This window comes from Cornus florida, unplaced genomic scaffold (genome assembly GCF_030987335.1).
Source record: "Cornus florida cultivar Cherokee Brave unplaced genomic scaffold, ASM3098733v1 CherokeeBrave_3.0.0_Hap2_Chr06, whole genome shotgun sequence".
Lineage (NCBI taxonomy): Eukaryota > Viridiplantae > Streptophyta > Magnoliopsida > Cornales > Cornaceae > Cornus > Cornus florida.
In genome coordinates this window covers 67180146-67188512 of record NW_026775576.1, presented here as the reverse complement: position 1 = coordinate 67188512, position 8367 = coordinate 67180146, and the positions used below count along the sequence as shown (strand labels likewise).

The 8367-nt window shown below is 35.1% G+C and overlaps 1 pseudogene; it reads left to right on the top strand.

Annotated features, from left to right (window-relative positions):
• Positions 1 to 501: 501 nt before the first annotated feature.
• On the top strand, positions 502 to 7450 carry LOC132311837 (protein SUPPRESSOR OF K(+) TRANSPORT GROWTH DEFECT 1-like; annotated as a pseudogene).
• Positions 7451 to 8367: the final 917 nt, after the last annotated feature.

Genomic DNA, 8367 nt, shown 5'->3' with positions numbered 1-8367 from the left:
GTTTTCAATAACACACTAAAATCACCATTGTTTTTTTTTAATAAAAACCTCATTAAGATTCATTTCTTTTGATTTTTTAACATTATAAAAAAATTATCACTTGACATGGAATGATTCAATAATTAAGCACAACAAGGACTCGAAATATAATAATAATAATAATAATAATAATAATAATAATAAGGGTAATAAGATTCATTTCAATAATTAAAAAAATCATTTATTTTATTCATTTCAATAAAAGAAAAGTATTTAATAATAAACAAATAATTCCACAAATGACGTAAAAATTGAAATTGGAGGTCGAGGCGTAGCCAGTTCATGCCCCCTGACTTGGCTCCGCCCACTATATTATTATAATTATTTTTTAATTTTTTTACATATATATAAAAATTTATTTATAATGCTCCTTCTACTTGTTCTTCTTTTCTTCGTTTATTATTTATTTTATTATTATTATTACTGTATTATTTTGCCCTATACCCCTAAATTGAAATTATGGCTCAGCCCAGTAGTGGAGGCATCCCACTTGAAAATTTACCTTCAATTTAATTTTTTTTTACATATATATATAAAACAAATCTTCTTCTGTTTTTTTTTTCTTCTTCTTCTATTACCAAAAATACTTGTGCTTCTAATTCTTCTTTTCTTTGTTTATTACAGTATTATTATTATTATTATTATTTTTTGACAGTATAGTCCTTAATTGAAATTCTGGCTCCACCGTTAGTGAAAGTATCCGAGTTGGAAATTTAGTATGCGACGTAGCGACTTATTTGGCCTCTCGTTTCTCGGTCAAGGTTTCCAATCAAAAGCCGCGATTACCAATTCAGAGAGAAAATTAACAACAGTTGGCTTTTGTTGAACCTCTCTCTCTCATCGTAAAACGCTAGTATAAGGTCTGTTAATTTCTCTTCTCTTCAACTGTTGATTGCCGATTTGGTTTTGATCATCTTTTTAGCGTTTTCCAGTTTTTGGGTTTTCATATTCTGATCAAATTGAAGGTCCTCTAAAATTTGCTCTCACTCAAACATCAAATCAAAGAGTATTTATTATGTTGTAAGGAGTTTTTCTAGCTTTTTAAGTACTAAGATTTTCTTTAAGCTTCGTTTATTGGAAGTCTCAATTGAACATCTTGAATTTGTCGTATTGGGTTGTTTTGTATCTGATTGAATTGGAGGATTGATTTGCTTCAAAACTCCTCAAATTTGAACAAACCATCGAAACAACAACAACTTAGTATTGGATTGTTCAATTGGGAAGAAAGTGAAGGGTAATTGGGAAATCGATTTTGATCAATTGTCTATGAATTGAAGAAGCTTTAATGATATTATTGCAATTTGGGTATTTTGAGTATTGATTTCTGTGCCCATTTTGTCATTAGAAGATGTATAGCAATTTTAAGGAGCAGGCTATATCGTATGTGAAGCAGGCTGTTGAAGAGGAATTATGCTAAGGCTTTTTCCCTTTATATGAACGCTTTAGATACTTTAAGACCCATTTGAAGTATGAGAAGAACCCAAAGGTTAAGGAAGCCATTACTCAGAAATTCACTGAGTACTTGAGGAGGGCCGAAGAGATTCGGGCTGTTCTTGATGGAGGAGGAACTGGTTCTCCCTCCAATGGGGATGCTGCTGTTTCCGCGCGGCCGAAGGCAAAGCCCAAGAATGGAGGTGGAGACGGGGAAGACCCAGAGCAAGTGAAGCTCACGTCTGGGCTTAATTTGGCGATAATCAGAGAGAAGCCAAATGTGAAGTGGAATGATGTTGCAGGGCTTGAGAATGCCAAGCAGGCGTTGCAGGAAGCTGTTATATTGCCTGTCAAATTCCCACAATTTTTCACTGGTTAGTTTCTCAATATTTGTTTCTGTTTGTATGTTACCTCTGGTTGCTTTCAATTTGAAAAACAGAACGATAGTCTCCAAAGACAAGAAATTCACACATTTGGTTTAGGTTAGTTTGGCATGGTTCATGATACTGAAGGACCCATATATGCATCAATAAGTCTTTTTGCAATGTTTGTTGCTTTTAATTTGAAAGGGGAAGTCTGCCTGTGCCGCGGCTCAACTAGTCATAACCTAGGAAACATGAACACTTCTCCTGGGGTGCCGTGGCGGTATGGGATACTCGAACACACGGACACAGCCTAGACACGTGTTGGACACGGCTAGAAGTGTCCTGAAATTTGATTATTTTATTTTCTAATTGGACATGGCTGGAACATGGCAAGGACATGTTGGACACTTTCAAAACGCGGTGGGTGGTTTTGCGATTATTTATTTAGAAGAATGGGATTCAATGCAATTTAGAATATCTTATGGGTTGATTAGACATATAAAATATAATATAACAAACATATTTGACGAGATTAACTGTGGGGTTAATGGGTGGGAAGATATTTGGTTTGTGCAAAATATTTAGCTAATCTCTCTTAGTTGGAATTGGCTGTTGTGGAGTTAAATCTTTGAGCATAAGAATTAAAGATAATGCTACTATAAGTAATTGCTCCACCTTAAAATCTTTTATGTCCTTGGCTAATTTAGTAATTTCAGTTATAAAGCAAACCAAAGAAAAATGCTAAACAAGGGATTAAAAATGGGCATAGACATAGAAAGACCATATTTGTCCGTTTTGGCCTGAGCTCTCACGGTTTTGCTGTTGGGCTTTACCCCAAAAGGCCTCATACCAATTAGAATGACACACCTACATATAAGCGCTTCACCTTTCCCTTTCTCAGGCAATATGAGATTGTGCACTCGTAACTCGCCAGTGTGATAGTCTGTCAGTGTCTCGCACCCGCCCACAGGGTCATCACAATCCACCCCCCTTGGAGGCCCGACATCCCCGTCGGCACACTTCCGGCTGGGTCAAGCTCTGATACCATTCGTAATGACCCACTCCACCACATGGTATGATATTGTTCGCTTTGGGCCTGAACCCACACAGTTTTGCTCTTGGGTTTTACCCTAAAAGGCCTCATACCAATTGGAGTGACACACCTACATATAAGCACTTCACCTTTCCCTTTCCCAGGCGATGTGGATTGTGCACCCGTAGCTCGCCAGTGTGATAGCCTGTCAGTATCTGCACCCGCCCACAGCACATCCGCCCACAGGTTCATCACAATTGTGGGTGAGTGGGGGATCATTCTAAATTATAATTTCCAGTGGAGAACTGGGTTGCTCTATTAGCTGTTTTATATATGATATACTTTTCTGATTGCAATCCAAGTTCTATACAAGGATATGTCATAATGAGTTTGTACCTGTTAGATTAAGAATGTTTTGTTGTCAAATTATTGTAATAATTGAAGTTCCCCTTATAGTGTATGTCAATGTGCTTTTGTGACCTTTTTCTTATATGGTTCTTTTGTTTTAAGCTCTATCCACTGATGATTTTATCACATTAGATGCGCTAAAAGTTAATACAATGCTTCTATTCCTACCTATTTGCTTTCATGTCTCTAAATGAACAAAAGAAATTCTATTTGGTCTGAAATTTGTGATTGAATTACATTTCATCTAGTGTAATTGTGTCAAATTTCTGGAACTAGCAGTTTGGCAAGGAAAGATTTTAGCATGAACAGTTCAATTATGTCTTGTTCTGGAAACTTCTGGGGAGTTTCTTTGTAATATATGTATGATTAACCTGAAAGATAGTGTGTAGACTTTGTAATTACATTTTTGTGCTATCCTTACATTTGATGCTTCCAAAAGTACTTCATATCTACAAGTTAGATATCGGGAATGGTACAATTCTATCTTGCAGTTGATGATTCTACTTGATCTTATACCTTTGTTTAGGGAAGAGGCGACCATGGAAAGCATTTCTACTGTATAGTCCACCTGGAACGGGTAAATCATACTTAGCCAAAGCTGTTGCAAATGAAGCAGACTCAACTTTCTTCAGGTTTTACATGCTACGATCAAGTGTGTGTTTATGTTTGTTTCCACTTTCTATTATAATGAATTGACCAACCTAGACACTTATAAAGCAATCTCCTGATATGACATTTTGGGGGTTTACTGTTCCAATATGTCAAGCACGTATCGTGTTTTTCCACATGATATACTTTGTGGAAATATGGAATGCAGTCATTGTCTAATAGATCGCATAACATTGGTCTATCCTTTGGTAGGTTTAATATGTTGAAGTTGATTTGTGGTGCACATGAACCTGCTTGAGTTCCTGTTAGGGTTTCTTTGTTGTGTTTGTATATATATATAATCATTTATTCATTTTTTGATTGCAAATAACCAAGATTGTCTAGATTTTATTTGCATTCTGTATGCCTGATCATATCTATTGTTCTTGGATTCATGCAACTTTCCTAGATATCCACTTTGCCTTCTGTGTATGCCTTGCTGGTTCACATATCTAGTTGTAAGTCTGTATTGTGGAATTGTGCTTTCTCCGTCAGTATCACTTGGTTACACTTCTTTCTTTCAGAAAATTTGGTCGTTGAATATTTCACTTTTTTGAATGTATTTTTGGAGCTGGAGTTTGCTTAATGGATTGACAAGCATCAAATGCTGTCTCTATGCAGTATTTCTTCATCAGATCTGGTTTCAAAATGGATGGGAGAAAGTGAAAAGGTAGTTTCAAATCTGTTTCAAATGGCTCATGAAAGTACTCCTTCCATCATTTTCATTGACGAAATCGATTCTTTATGCGGCCAACAAGGTGAAGGCAATGAGAGTGAAGCATCTCGACATATTAAAACTGAGCTGCTTGTACAGATGCAGGTATTTTTTGCTCAGTTGAAGTGTTTAACTGTTGCTTTATGCTTCCTTTCCATTGAAATGGTATGCCTGGACTTTAGTGATATAATTTCTTGCATATATTTTCTACTTAATGATGTCTAGCTCAAATTCCAACATGCAAAGTGTGGGTAATATAACATATTTGAGATAGAATTTTTCCTGTAACAGAATGCTTTTAGGATTTTATAGTTGGAGCCAAAAGAAATGCTTTACAAATAGAATTATCCCAGGAACCATCTTTTAATAATAATGACTGAATGAAATAGAACTGTGAGCTACGACTACCATTCCCTATTTTACTCGGACTTGTTTTATTGATCAGATTCCTTTTCTCAATTTTGAAACCATCAAATTTCCTTTTTCACCGAACAGATGCTTTGCCAATTTGATCTTTTTCTTGTCTTTTTATGTTAACTTTATCTCTGTAATGCATTTTGACCAGATACATGTTATATTAAATTTTACTAGTTGAAACCTTTAAATGACCAGTATCTGAAAATAATTGTCATTATCAAAATTTTAAACTGTCATCCACCTCTATAATTGCATAATCATCACTGATTGCCTTAGCCGCCTCTTCCCCTTCCACCATCCAATGATAGGTCAAGATCTCAAGAATAGGCTGGAAAAGCTGGTTGTGTAACATTCCCTACCAGACGGTGGTGATGGCTCCCCAATGTCAAGCAAAGCCCTATCATAGTCCACTCATGAGTCATGGGAAAGAGTATGGTCTTTAAAGTCGAGCTTGTGTAATATTTATTGAAAATATATCCTCTTTCTCACAATTCACAAGATTCGGTTCTTGCAGCTTGCAAACCGTCTTAGAGTAGCATGTGATGCAACATATTCCACCCTCACTCTCTCATTAGCATTTCTCATATTATGATTGATAGTCTCTCTTTTGCTTACATTATTTTGAGCTTAATTGTTTTTTATTCATGTCAGGGTGTAGGGAACAATGATCAGAAGGTTCTTGTTCTTGCAGCCACAAATACTCCGTATGCCTTAGATCAGGTGGGAAATTCTGGACACTTTACAGGTCTTGACTAGTAAATAGGAACGTCCCCTAAGATTTTTCAGGAGTGCTAATTTTTATTGGATAGTTGGCTGTTAGTTTGAGTAGAATCTACTGCCACCCCCAAAGAGGAGAGGTGCAGGGTTCAAGCACGTTTAGGACACAAGTGTCATATTGAAAGTAAGAAAAAGAATGCTACTTATTATTGGCGGCTAATGCAAACTAAATCACAGGACATTAGGCGGCGATTTGACAAGCGGATTTATATTCCTCTCCCAGATTTGAAGGCAAGGCAGCACATGTTCAAGGTACTTTCTTAATGATATTTTCTGAAACGCATGAGGACTTGATGAAAGGTGAGAAATGGTTAAAAGAAACTGCTAACTCATGCAAAATTGTAGCCGCTCTAATTGTCACCATAGTATTTGCAGCTGCTATTACGGTACAAGGTGGAAACGATGACAATAATGGTCATCCGATTCTCTCCAAAGAGAAAGCATTCACAATCTTTATTATATCAAACGCGCTTGCTCTTTTTTCATGTGCTTCATCTTTATTGATGTTCTTGTCCGTACTGACTTCACATTATGCTGAAATTGATTTCTCTACATCTTTCCCAAAAGATTAATGTTGGGTCTCGTAACCCTATTCTTTTCAATAGTATCTATGATGGCGGCCTTTGGAGCCGCACTTTACCTTGTTTTCGGACAGAAAGCATGGATATATTCTTGCTCCCAGGTACGGATCTAGAAATTTATATGAGGTGGGCAAATTTATATAGAGGGATTTTTCATAATTTTAGTAGGGACAATTTCAAAATTTTATGAGTATAAATGCAAAAAAGTACAAATTTAGGGATGTAAAATACAATAACAAAAAATTTCAGTGGGGCAGATGCCCCCACTGAGCCCACAATACATCCGTGCCTGCTCCTTCTTGTAAGTGTTTTCTCTATTGTGATCTTGTTTGCATCTTGCCAATTTCTTATCATCGAATCTACCTATGGTGGTGGCATATTTGCAAATGTAATGATGGTTAGATATAGGAAATAGTTTATTTTTGTCCCTCTACTAATATTTATAATAAAATCATGTTGTCATAACATTGTTGTTGTGATCATTGTTGCTTTGGAAAGATTTTTAGACTTTTTGATTTCATATTTCTTATATTTCTTTTCATTCCTAGGATATATTGTAATTTAAAGTTTGTGAAAAATGGTTGGGAACTAATAGAAGGAAAAAGGGAATGATCTAGGCGAAGAAAGAGTTAAGCAGCAGGTTTCAGGGTGGATGATCTCAAGCCGAGATGATATAGCTAACCTTTGTGTGCGCGCGTGCCCGGGTATGTTGCAATCAGCCATTTCGTTTGTGCCATAATGAGAAATACAATGAGATGCATAATAACCAAACATCCTTCATTTGCATATTTCTGTCTGTCCTACCGAAGCAATCCAGGTTTTTGGTGGAAACTGTAGATGAGTCCTCTCTCGTGACAAGAAGTAAAATGAGGCATGATCTCTCAAATTATATATTGAATGATTTATAAAAAATTGTCTTAATTTAGTGCTTAAATAAAGAGAGGTCAGATTTTTTTGTAATGAGCATAGATTAGAAAAGGTAAAAAAATATGGCGAATTTTAGGCTTTTGAATCATTTTATTTTATAATTTTATAATTTTATATTTTTTATTCTTTTTATTTTTGCTTTTCTCCAATTTAAATTGAATCAACCTATTTTGTACTGTAGAACCATTATAACACATTAGATGGTGAAATGGTGAGTAATTCTCATGTATATTAAGTCTAAGAAAGAATAGAAAACTTCCTCAACTAATTTCATGTTTAACTAGATATGCCGGAAATGTTCTGTTTACAGCAGCACAAACAAACTTCAACTGTTGTACTAGTACGAAAAACTATGTGTCAACACACTCGAATATTGTAATCTTCGCCTGTGAGTAGAGTAAAAATAGAATAGTCAAATATATCAAATCATTCATATCCAATCAATTTATATGCATCATTCAAGTTTGTTGATGTACGGACTCATAAAAATACTCTTAACTAATTTAAATCATATATTTTAATTAGTTGGACATGGTAATTATTCCGTTGTTTTGAATAAATACATAATATCTGAATTATCCTCCTCGTCTTTTTTCAACAAGTCCATGTTATTATCATTATCACAATTATTTGTGTCACACAAATTTGTATGGAGTATAATTGGTCAATTATCATCGTGATCTTTTTAATTCCAACAAGTCCATGTTATCATGATTTGTATGGAGTAGAGTTGGAGAGAGAAAATTTTATCATGCTTTAAAGTCATGTTTATAAAAAATAAAAAAACCATGACAACGTACCGTAGGACATATACAGCTGACAGAGAAAAATAGAAAACAAATCAGTTTTGAAGTGATAATGACAAATACGATATAGTATATGAAAAAAGAATTATGTATTAGAGTTACTAAACAAAATTAATTACACCTATAATTTCTTCATTGGGAGGAATACGAAAAATCACGTGGGGAATGGAATGCTTTACATTGGGTATTGCCCTTATATTTATAGTCGTACATTGAGATT